The sequence below is a fragment of the Macrobrachium nipponense genome, chromosome 28 (assembly GCF_015104395.2).
Source record: "Macrobrachium nipponense isolate FS-2020 chromosome 28, ASM1510439v2, whole genome shotgun sequence".
Taxonomy (NCBI): Eukaryota; Metazoa; Arthropoda; class Malacostraca; order Decapoda; family Palaemonidae; genus Macrobrachium; species Macrobrachium nipponense.
Genome location: NC_087217.1, coordinates 16,359,977 through 16,372,149, shown reverse-complemented (window position 1 = coordinate 16,372,149; position 12,173 = coordinate 16,359,977).

Below are 12,173 nucleotides of genomic sequence, written 5' to 3'. Positions count from 1 at the left end.
TCAATAACTCACGAACTTCCATTTCCTTTCTCTGCCCGAAGCGCAATCACCTTTTTCTTCGGATTCTTCCGCGAGACAGAATGCGCAGAAAAACAAAAGCAAGACCATTTCTCGCTTCGATGGGGGCGCTTACAAGCATTAGGTACGTGTGTTTAAGGAGATTGCTTGGGAGTAACCTTCGTGTTCCTTTTCCTGCATTTAGAGCAGTCTGGAAAACACAAGAAAAAAGGGCGCCCCTTCCTGAAGCACGGGCATTTAAGGGCACGAAATACCCCGTCATGAAATGCCGTACCGTCTGTAATTTCGCCCTCCTTTTTGCATGAGTTAAATGTCTAATCGAGCGAGCGAGAGCCACTGGCAAAACGCAAAGTCTTCTTCCACTTATTAATTTCGTCTGTTTATTTCTCGCAAGGACTTCCTCCGCCGATACTTAAGTTGGGAAGAGCAAAAATAACGCGTCAATGATTTTCAGAACGTGGGGGGAGGGGGTAGTTAGTGGAGGAGAGTATAGGACCTCCTGACGAGGCGTAGGGGAAGAAGATGGTCTCGGGGTGGGGGTGTACTAGAGCCGGGTCGTCTCTAGGGTAGTGGGGGTCGGGTGGCGGTCTCGTAATCACCATACTTGAAGCGAACGCGTACAGAAATTTAGACGAGTAATCGTCTCCCTCTGCGAAGCCCGGTATCATCCCCCCCCCCACCCCCACACCACCCCACACCAAACAGCATTCCCCCACCCCTACCCCCCGTCCTCATGACGCTACCTTAATGGGACAAGATCCGACAGTACTCATTCCGCACTCCTCAAAGTAACAATAAGATGCAATTACTTATGCGTGAGTACCGGAGTTCGTCCCGCCGAAGATTGCCGACCCTCCCTCCCCTCCCTCCCTCCCTCCCTTCCCCTGCCCCAGGGTTGGGGTTGGGGGGCGCCCTTTATTGTAGGGTGCTGGGCGTCCTCCTAACGGGGGCCGTTTATTCGCGGTCGTTCGGTGATCGGAAATATTGCCTCTTCGTTTATGCGAAGTTGCTGGAAAAGCTGGCGGAAGAAGAAGTAGAAGATATCAAGAAGAAGAAGAAGTAGGAGATACTGAGGAGAAGAATAGGATGAAAAGGTAAATATGAAGAAGTCGAAGATATTGAGAAGAAGAAGAAGAAGAAGAAGAAGAGCCAAATATGAAGAAGTAGAAGAAGATATTGAGAAGATGAATAGGTAAATATGGAGGAGAATAAGAAGAATGGGTGAATATGAAGAAGAAGAAGAAGAAGAATAGGTGAAGAAAAAGTAGAAAATATTGAGAAGAGGAAGAAGAATAGGTAAATATGAAGAAGAAGAGGAAGAAGAAGAAGAAGTAGAAGAAGAAGAAGCTATCGTGAAGAAGGAGAAGAAGAATAGGTAAATATGAAGAAGAAGAAGATATAGAGAAGAAGAAGAAGAAGAAGAAGAAGATATCGAGAAGAAAAAGAAGAATAGGTAAATATGAAGAAGTAGAAGAAGAAGAAGAAAAAGAAGAAGAAGAAAAAGAAGAAGAAGAATAGGTGAAGAACAGGAAAATATGATGAAGAAGACGTAGAAGATAATGAGAATAAGAAGAAGAATAGGTAAATATGAAGAAGTAGAAGAAGAAGAAGAAAAAGAAGAAGAAAAAGAAGAAGAAGATTAGGTGAAGAACAGGAAAATATGATGAAGAAGACGTAGAAGATAATGAGAATAAGAAGAAGAATAGGTAAATATGGGGAAGAAGAAGAAGAAGAAAGCTTTCGGAAATAGAAAATTGTCCTGCCTCATAGGATAGACTTTATTTAGAAGGTCCAGAAGAAAATCGAAAATAAACGGAGTAGACTGATGGAGCAAAATGCATAGTTGAGAAAAGATAAGATAAGATCTGAAAAGACAGAAAAGAAGGGTTGGTGGAAGAGGAAGCAATAAAGAAAGAGGTGAGGCTCACGATGAAGCAAAAAAGTGAAATATGGAGGAGAAGAGGTATGAGGACAGTGGTGGAAAGACAAAAACAGAAATAAATAATGAGTAGATAAACCGGATAAATGTAAAGAGGTGAAGGATCCGTCCGTTATATATAAAAGGTTAGAAAAACTGACAGACGTACATATATATGTATGCGTGAATACACAAAAGCAGTATTAAACCTTTTTCCACAGAAATATATAGTGGACAGAGAGAGGAAGAACTAGTTGAAATTATGCATATATGCATGCAAATAAGCACAGGTATATAATGTAATGATTACACATATGCATATATTATGAGTATCCAAGGTAAACTGGAATTATGTATGTTCCTCCCATAGAAAGTAGCTTTCATAATTGAAAGGTGACGGACAAGAACGATCAACTGAAATCACACATACATACATACATACATTCATACATACATACATCATGCGTGCTTTCAAGTAAGCATTTTCTTTTGCCGTAATACTGCATTCGCCTCCTATAGAACATTTTTTTCATTACATTCAGCAGAGAAAGCTCAAGAATCAGCTAAATTTACACGAGCAAAATAACATTCATGGATATGTTCTAAAGGGTCCACAATAATACAAAGTGTAAAAAGTCTGTGTATAATTTTGAAGACTTTACAGATCTGTAAAGTCTTCAAAATTATACAGACTTTTTACACTTTGTATTATTGTGGACCCTTTAGAACATTATATATACTCTCGTGATAGAGAGTTTTTCCCTACCAATATTCATGGATATGGTAATTGTGCACTTATTTCCTACCCTTGATTATAGAGAGAGAGAGAGAGAGAGAGAGAGAGAGAGAGAGAGAGTTAGGATCAGCTGAAATTGCATATACTACATACATACATACACGTCTCCTCCTGGAACGGCCCATTCATTTCCCATAGAAAATGGCATTGATTACACAGGATGGTTGCGATAGAGACATATTTTTGACCATTGCTCCCAAGCTAGGAGACTTATCCTGCCAATTATCTCGAAAGGTATATACTAATCATCCAACTTCCATCACCGCTGTTTTCGACCTTATACTCGCTGCCCGTTTTTCCTCTCTTCGGAAATGTCATGGTTCAATGGTTTCCTACCCCTGCATATGCAAACCCCCCTTCTCCCACCCCTGCCAAAACCCCAACTATTGCGCCTCAGTGGCGTGGTTGGTATGACATTAGCGTCCCACCTCAGTGGTCGCGGGTTCGATTCTCGGCCATTCCATTGAGGAGTGAGAGATGTGTATTTCTGGTGATAGAAGTTCACTCTCGACGTGGTTCGGAAGTCACATAAAGCCGTTGGTCCCGTTGCTGAAAAACCACTGGTTCCATGCAACGTAAAAACACCATACAAACAAACAAAACAAAAACCCCAACTGAAAAAAAAAGGATGTGCATAAGAAATCCAACGTAGCATTGGTCTACCTTTGGTCAATCTTTTGTTAGTTAAATTGCATTATCAAAGATCCTGCTTTTAATAGGAAATATAACATTGTATTTCTCTCTCTCTCTCTCTCTCTCTCTCTCTCTCTCTCTCTCTCTCTCTCTCTCTCCACACACACACACATACACAAACGTACGCACGCGCAATTGCACACAAAATTGATCTACTACTACTCACAATATCTGGACTTTAGTTTGAATGGATATCAACAATAAACAATTCATCGATACCATTTTTTTTATATTCACGTAAGCATGTGATATTCAAACAATTTAGCTACGAACAAAAGTTTCGTGGAAATTCCAACAATTTGGTTGAACACAATTAGCTTCTGCAATACAAATATATTATTTATGCACAGGGAAATCTAACCAATTCAGGCAAAATGAAAGCGCACAAAGGAGTTCAAGTAATGCAAACAATGAAGTTTGACGCGGAAGAATGATATATTGAAACAATTCAATTAAATACAACGTACTTCAGTTAATCAATGCTTGTTTACACAAAGCCGTCCGACAAAGTTGTATAACTTACAATTAGGCTTTGTGAAAACTTAGAACCGGAAAGCAGGAATAACTTTATAAATAACACTTGGAATGGTAAACATAAATAAAACGATTTGGGGGGGAATTTCGACAAAATATTCGAAAACACTAAAAAAAAAAAAAAAAAAAAAAAAAAAAGGCGGACTCACCCGTTTGTTTTTGTTACACTTGCTCAGTGATGATGAGCGGGGTTTGTGTTTACCTCGCTGTGTTCTTTTTTTAAATATTTTTTTTTTTTTTATTTTTGCGTTCTTTTTCGTAACCAATCGTAAGGTTAGAGCCACATCTTTAATTTGGTTTCACTGGTAGTGATGTAATTATGTCTCTCATTAGCCTTTCCTCTTAAAATATTTTGGTCTTTGGGACTGGATACTTCCGCCTATATGAAGCACATTTTATCGTTTTTCATTTAAATAAATAACACTTAGCACATGCGCAGTGCCTGTTGAAAGGGGTAGAATGGCTGCAAGTTGTACTGAGTACGGGCCAGTTTCTGGGCTTCTATTAAAGGGCTCCTCTATGAGCAAGACCCCGTGCTGGCATAACACCAGCTTAATATTAAACAACAATAAAAGGTATCTAGTGTCCTGTTTACGTGCTTGTTTGTTTGTTTCCTTGGATCAAGTTTACTTTTGCTTATATGTTTTCTGCGTGTTTACTCTCAGCAATGTATCAACACGTTTAGAAGTTAGACTGATTTTTTTTTTCAAACATTCGTACTGTTTTCTCGTCCTCTCTTTGTCTTCCTGCTTGGCAACAAACTATCTCAAAAATTTTATGAATGGATCTCGGTGAAATTCCGTGAATGGGTGGACTGTGAACCGAAGAAAAATAAATCCATTTTCGAGATGGATTCCAATAGGGATCCTATAAGTTTATGATTATTTTTTTCACATCGCCGTGATCTGCGTTCACTCATTACTTTCTAGTTATATTAAAATGACTTTACAGACAGCACCGCTCTTGTTATCATGAACTGCCCCGTAAGTACCTTGACATCAACCAATCTTCTTGAGGGAATCCAAATATTTTGACAACAGAAAAAAATCTCGTTAGAATCCAAAACTTCTTTTAAAAGGGCTTAAGAGAATATTACCTATGAATGAGGAAAAAATAATCGTTAAATAGCGCCCCAATTTATGGACGGCAGAACCTAAAATCTGGTCTGGTTTAAAGAAATCACAAGAAATAGAAAAAAATTCCCAATGATATGCTTTAAAACAGTAGATGAATCTCTCCTGTCAATTCCTAAAACTCCCATATAAAAAACCAGCAATATTGACAACAAAATCACAAAATCTTCATCACAAAATCCAACAGCAATCTTTCCAATGGAATCTGAAGGAAAGACGAAACCCAACTCGAACACAAGGACAGACCAGTGCAATGGATACATTCTACGTTGACGTCCGGGAGTTAAGAAGCCCTGGATAAGTTACGCAATAAAAAAAAACAATAAAAAAAAAAACTCCGATCTTCATTTGGGAAAGGAAGCGATAATGGCTAGACGAGGCTCATCAGAACACCTGAAAATAGATCCAGGTAGATCTCTTCTAGGAAAGGAAACCCTGATTGGAGAAGGGTAACAGCGCTCCTGCTGCTGCCGCTGCTGAGACAAATACAGAGAGGTATGCAGGCAGGCAGCTATAGACAGACGCACAGGCAGACAGATGGGGCTTGCTTTAATTTGCTTTTTCGTCATTTTAGACTTATTTCTTTTTGATACCGGCTTTCGTTGTCAAGTTTTTGGCAGATGGGGTTGTTTTCATTTGTTGTTTCGTCATTTTAGACATTTCTTATTTATACCTTACGTTGTTTATGGCAGATGGGGGTTGTTTTAATCTGTTGTTTCGTCATTTTAGTGTTATTCATTTTTGATACCGACTTTCGTTGTCATGTTTTTGGCAGATGGGGGTTGTTTTAATTTGTTGTTTCGTCATTTTAGACTTATTTCCTTTTGATACCGGCTTTTGTTGTCATGTTTTTGGTAGATGGGGGTTGTTTTCATTTTTTGTTTCATCATTTTATACTTATTTCTTGTTGATACCGATTTTCGTTGTCAAGTTTTTGGCAGATGGGGCTGTTTTCATTTGTTGTTTCGTCATTTTAGACTCATTTCCTTTAGATACCGGCTTTCGTTGTCATGTTTTTGGCAGATGGGGGTTGTTTTAATTTGCAACCAAGCAGTGCGTGTTGTTTCGTCATTTAAGACTTATTCCTTTTTGATACCGGCTTTAGTTTTTTTTTTTTTTTTTTTTTTTTTTTTTTGACCAGGTAAAGTTAAAACAAAACTTTTCTGCCAGGGATTAGATTTCTATTCCTGCGTAAAAGGGTAAAAGGATGATACCGAGTAAAAAAAAAAAAAAAGATGAGGGTATATAAGCGTATAGCTAAAAACCAAGATTCAAAATATGGTCAAAAGCCGAAGATGGGAATAAAAAAAAAAAGTATTAATACCAATTGTGTCAAATCACAAAAGATATTTCTTACCAAGCTTCACGAATCTAGTTTACGCTATTTGGGACTAATAATCCTGCTCGAGGAAATAAATGGTGATTGCATTCACACTTGAAAATTAAACGTCGATATTATATATATAAATGCAAAATAACGATGTTTAATTTTCAAGTGTTGATGCAATTACTATCTATTTCCTCGAGAAGGATTATTTATCCCAAATAACGTAAACTGGATTTATTCTTTTATATAAGTCAATGCACATAAATGGAAATTTGCTATATATCACTACTTTACTTACGGAATTAGGAAGCATCGTATCTTCAGCCCTTTCTTCAAACTTCACTCTCGACATCAAAATGGCTGACACCTGCAAATGGAAGACACAAATGAGTAAGAGCGGATCAAGAGAGTTGGATACTGTTTCTTCTCTCAATAGACGACACATTTCCTGGACTGAACTGCACGCTTGATTGCAGTTTGTTCCCTCCACCTGCAGTAGCCGATATATATATATATATAATATATATATATATATATATATTATATATATATGCGCCTCAGTGGCGTGATTGGTATGGTGTTTGCGTCCCACCTCGGTGGTCGCGGGTTCGATTTTCGGCCATTCCATTGAGGAGTGAGAGATGTGTATTTCTGGTGATAGAAGTTCACTCTCGACGTGGTTCGGAAGTCACGTAAAGCCGTTGGTCCCGTTGCTGAATAACCACTGGTTCCATGCAACGTAAAAACACCATACAAACATATATATGTATGTATATACTATATATACATATATACATATATATATATATATATATATATATATATATTATATATAGATATATATATATATATATTATATATATATATATATATACATACATATATATATTTAAATAAGTTTGAACGATAAATTTCTGAGTAGCTTGACTTTAATAGTTGCTGGTACAAATAAATTAACGTACGCTTGTTTCAATAAAATTTTGCGCGGTACTGAATGTATTTTGATTCGTACATTGCTAAAATTCATAAAACAGATATCAAAGGCTGATGGTTATAATTATATACAGCAGATACTGAACGGTTTCAACTTAACTCTCAGCCTTATATTAAATAACAAAACGATTTAAAAAAATTATATTCAGAGATATTATTTATCACCTTTACGGGATATAATGACAATAACTTCCAAACAACCCTTTGTACCAAATCTAGATGGCCATTCGGCCGGGAATATGAATCCATCTAACAAAAATATTATGAATTAATCATCATCAGCTAAAAAATTTTTCCTCTTTTTCCAAGTACGAATACAGAACACAAGGACTGAATGAGGCATCAGGTATCCGAATTCTAAACAACATTATTTCCATTTCGTCAAGTTCTTAGAAAACAGGGGCTTTATAACGAACCAAATGCGCCTTTATTTTTTTTCCGTATCCCCCCCACCCACCCTCTCGATAACCCCTCCCCCTCACCACCACCCCGCGATCTCGTTACCCGCGGATGAACTTTCAAAACCAAATCTTATAACGGTAACTGGACGGCAACCCAGTCCCCACCCAGGGGCCACCTACTAGTAGCACGTATATACCCCAGTCAAACCTCTTCCGCTCATCTGTTCAAAATCCTTCCTGATGAAAACCATTGAAACCGCAATGGTCTTTCGATCTGTTCCCCCAAAGGGAATCGTGAAATGATCTCAGGTCTCCGAATCGGAAGATAATTCGTTATATGAATCAAATGAATGTAAGGGAATTCCTCTGGAGAGGCCATTCCTCCGATGGTTCCTAAATTGAATTTATGTGGCTAGTGAACTAGAAGCATAATTGACCAATTGCAGTCACTCTAGAGGAATTTTCCTGATGCCATTCTCTGGAGGTATCAGCTTTTTCCAAGACTTTTCCTTTTTATTCCGAAATAAAACTAGGAGCAATTTAATAAATAAGCCTTTCACGATGGCAATAAGGGAAGATATATCACAAGACTGCCAATACGTAAGAATAGGACCTCAATTAAAGGATAAGATGAAACGCCCTGATAAAAGAAATCTTTGGGTCAAGGTCTCTAATCGAAGTTCTTGATGAGGCATAACTTAACATTCTACAATCTTAAAAAGCAGGGAAATATCCCTGTTCGATCTTCTTGAACTTTCCGTCCAGCAGACTTCATAAATTTCTTTCAATAATCAACCTCGTGGTATTTGTCAGGACTAATTCAGTAAGCGGAGCATTTCTCCTATCTGGCGTCGCTGCGAAGGTAATGGAGCTCGTCTTTCTGGTGATAATCCATGCAGCAGCAGTTATGACGAACGACCACGCTGTTAACGACACCATAAAAGCTGGTCTTATTAATTCACTGCCCCTAGATATTCAGCCAAGTTCCTCATTCCCTCCTTGGAGGGTTTTACGGTCTCTCTCTCTCTCTCTCTCTCTCTCTCTCTCTCTCTCTCTCTCTCTCTCTCTCTCTCTCAACATTTCAGCAGCTTTTTCACCGATTTCTTGGGAAAGTTTTTGAACTGTATCTGTTTTTTGGTAGTTCCTTCTTCATCAGTTTAGATATTGATGTACCATTCTCTCTCTATCTCTTTCCCAGGTATGCAGTCATCCTTACATCCGCTGGCTAGAAATGTCTTTGAGCCTCTCTCTCTCTCTCTCCTCCAGCTCTTTCCAAAATTTTTTGCTAGCGTCCACGAGTTTCCCATATGGACAGCGGTCGATATATAACGTCTTGTTAGAGTCTCTCTCTTTCTTATTCGTATCCCCTGGAAGGTCGTCATCTGGGATGCACTAACTGACGCATAAAAGAGAATCGTTATTCTCGGAAGGGAGAGTAATCAGCAACGGGGAATCTAACCCCGGGGTAATCAGGGAATATCTCACTCTCCCAATTCGCTTGGCTTCTCTGTCCTGACGTCTGACTCGAAAGGGTAGCTCAAATCAAACTTGCTTTAAGCATTGATTTTCAGGATGAAGTTCCTTATAGCAGCGATTCCCAACCAGGGTTCCGGGGAACTCTGGGGTTCCTTATTCCATCATCAGGGGTTCCGCAAGAAGTCTTGAAATATTATATATATATATATATATATATATATATATATATATATATATATATATATATAATATATAATATATATATGTATATATATATATACAGTGGGAGAGAGAGAGAGAGAGAGAGAGAGAGAGAGAGAGAGAGAGAGAGAGATAGTGCCTGTAGATAAAGGTTCCCTAGGATCTGAAAAATTGTTTCAGGGGTTCCTTGAAGATATAAATGTTGGGAATAACTGCTCCATAGGTCCAGGCCCACTAAATGTCGCGAGGGCATGTGTCTGGGGCACGCTGGTCATCTATCTAAATAATGGTGGTACCCAGTGCTGACAGCTGTGATTAATCGAGAGAGGACTTGTTGGAAGCCCTCGACTACTACCCTAACCTGACAGCCACCTTTAGATGATCCAACGAGCTGGACATGCGTTGTTTACAAATTTGAATCTGAAGGAGGTGTGACAGTCTCTCGATATGAACTACGTTAGGCAAAAATAGCTGGTTATATGATACGGAAATCCCAGGCATCTGTGGACTTGCGTAATTTGGTTGTTCGAATTCAAAGGTGTGATAGCCTCTCAGAAAGAACTGTACTACTGTACTGTATATAAAATACTGTAGGCCACTATTATCACAGTTTCAAGAGTCAAAAGATCCGTGGAGAAGACTCCTGCGCAGTGAAAATTATCAGCTAAATTTTTCTAAACTGTAAAACTTGTGTTAAATTTACACCACGGGTTTTTTTTCCAATCAGTTTATGGATGCACTCATTAATACGTTGGAGTGCAGTATCATTGCAGATCTGCTCTACCGGAAGATGGCCGTGGGTTAATGGCTTTAGCCTTGGAAATAAATGTTGCTAAAGAGTTACTATAACGATGGAGGCTGAAGTACTCTCTAGCCAAAAGTCGAGGAGATCTCCCTCTGACGAGTAAATAGTTCTCTCTCTTTTCAGAAAACTAAGAAGCCCGTTTATAAGAATAGTTCAGGTGAATGTGTTACAGATGACTGTCGCGATGGTTTTTGTGAGCTACTTTGTTTTACAGTATAGGTAACGTTCAGTCGGCTTCCGAAGAAGGCAAAAACTGAGAGACCGGAGGGCTCAGTTAACCGGGAAATTATAATGCTTCTCACTTTTTTTTTAATTCCTTTCATTCTCGTACGCCGGAGAGAGAGAGAGAGGAGAGAGAGAGACGAGAGAGAGAGAGAGAGAGAGAGAGGAGAGAGAGAGACCACGTAAGCTAGCATTAGGTTGAGTGCGAAATCTCACGGCGATTTCCAGTACATTGGTATTTTGTCCGACCTGGGAATAGAGAGAGAGAGAGAGAGAGAGAGGAGAGAGAGAGAGAGAGAGAGAGAGAGAGAGAGAAGGAAATTCACGCTTGTACATCTTAAGGCGGATAAGACGGAACACTCAAGAACTCACGAAATGTTATAGACAGAAAATGACAGTGATTAAAAGTGAGAATTTTTCTTGGATGTGCGTCATTTTCTGTTCGTATTGACATTTTCATATGTGTTTTCTCTCTCTTATATATAATATATATAATATATATATATATAATATATATATATATATATATATATATATGTATATCTACTTTCCATCTTTTTTTAGCACATGGCTCATGAACGGGAAGGAAAGATCTTATGGAACAGTTATCTGGTGTTTGCGACCCTTGGCAAGGGTGGAACTACTTATAATGGATGATTCGCTTTAGGTTTAAATTTTTCCATAGTTAGGTGCATATATATATATATATATATATATATATATATATATTATATATATATGTGTGTGTGTGTGTGTGTGTGTGTGTGTGTGTGTGTGTGTATGTATATATACTTATATATACATTATCCTAGAAATAATTTGCACCAAAAGCGAATTCGAATCCAGATTGAAGTATATATATATATATAAATATATATAATAATATATATATTATATATATATATATATATATATATATATTATATATATATTATATATATTATATTTATGAATACGTACGTGTATATAAGCTTAAAAAAACCACGGTACTTTCAAAATGCATATATCTCCTCTTTGACTATATAAGATTTTGTGCAACATTTTTTCAGATTCTTAGATAGCTTAGAGATAAAATGTTTTAAATGTGTGTTCAGATTTTGCATAACATAATGTAAAAGAATATATATATAACACAGAATGTAGAAAGAGAGAGATTTTCTTTGTCCATTCAAAACTACGATTGTTTCCCTATTATGTCAGCACTGTGAGATTAGAGGAACTCTGAGATCTCCGTTTGCTTTCTTAATCTGTCAACACGTTTGATAAGCGAGCTCGAATCTTCAGTGTGTTTTGGGATTCTGTCATCAAGTAAGATAAGGGACGTCTGCTTCGGTCGATCGAGTCGAGTACGTGTCTTTTTTGAACAGAATCGTCTTGTATGTGTATGTCTTTGATCAAAGCCACAGCAGATTGCACATTTTGTATGTAAAGTTGCGTAAGATTTCGAAGCTTCTAGAAAGAATTGGATCTCAAAACGTTTTGTGTCATCCACTGTCCAGCTTCCATAAGGAAGAGAATTTCATTAGATCTTAGAGACTCGAGGCATTCACATCTCTCTCTCTCTCTCTCTCTCTCTCTCTCTCTCCATCGCATAGCACTTTTGATCTTAAAGTAACGTAACGATTTTGTATTGAATGGTCACTCGTAACTTGAGAA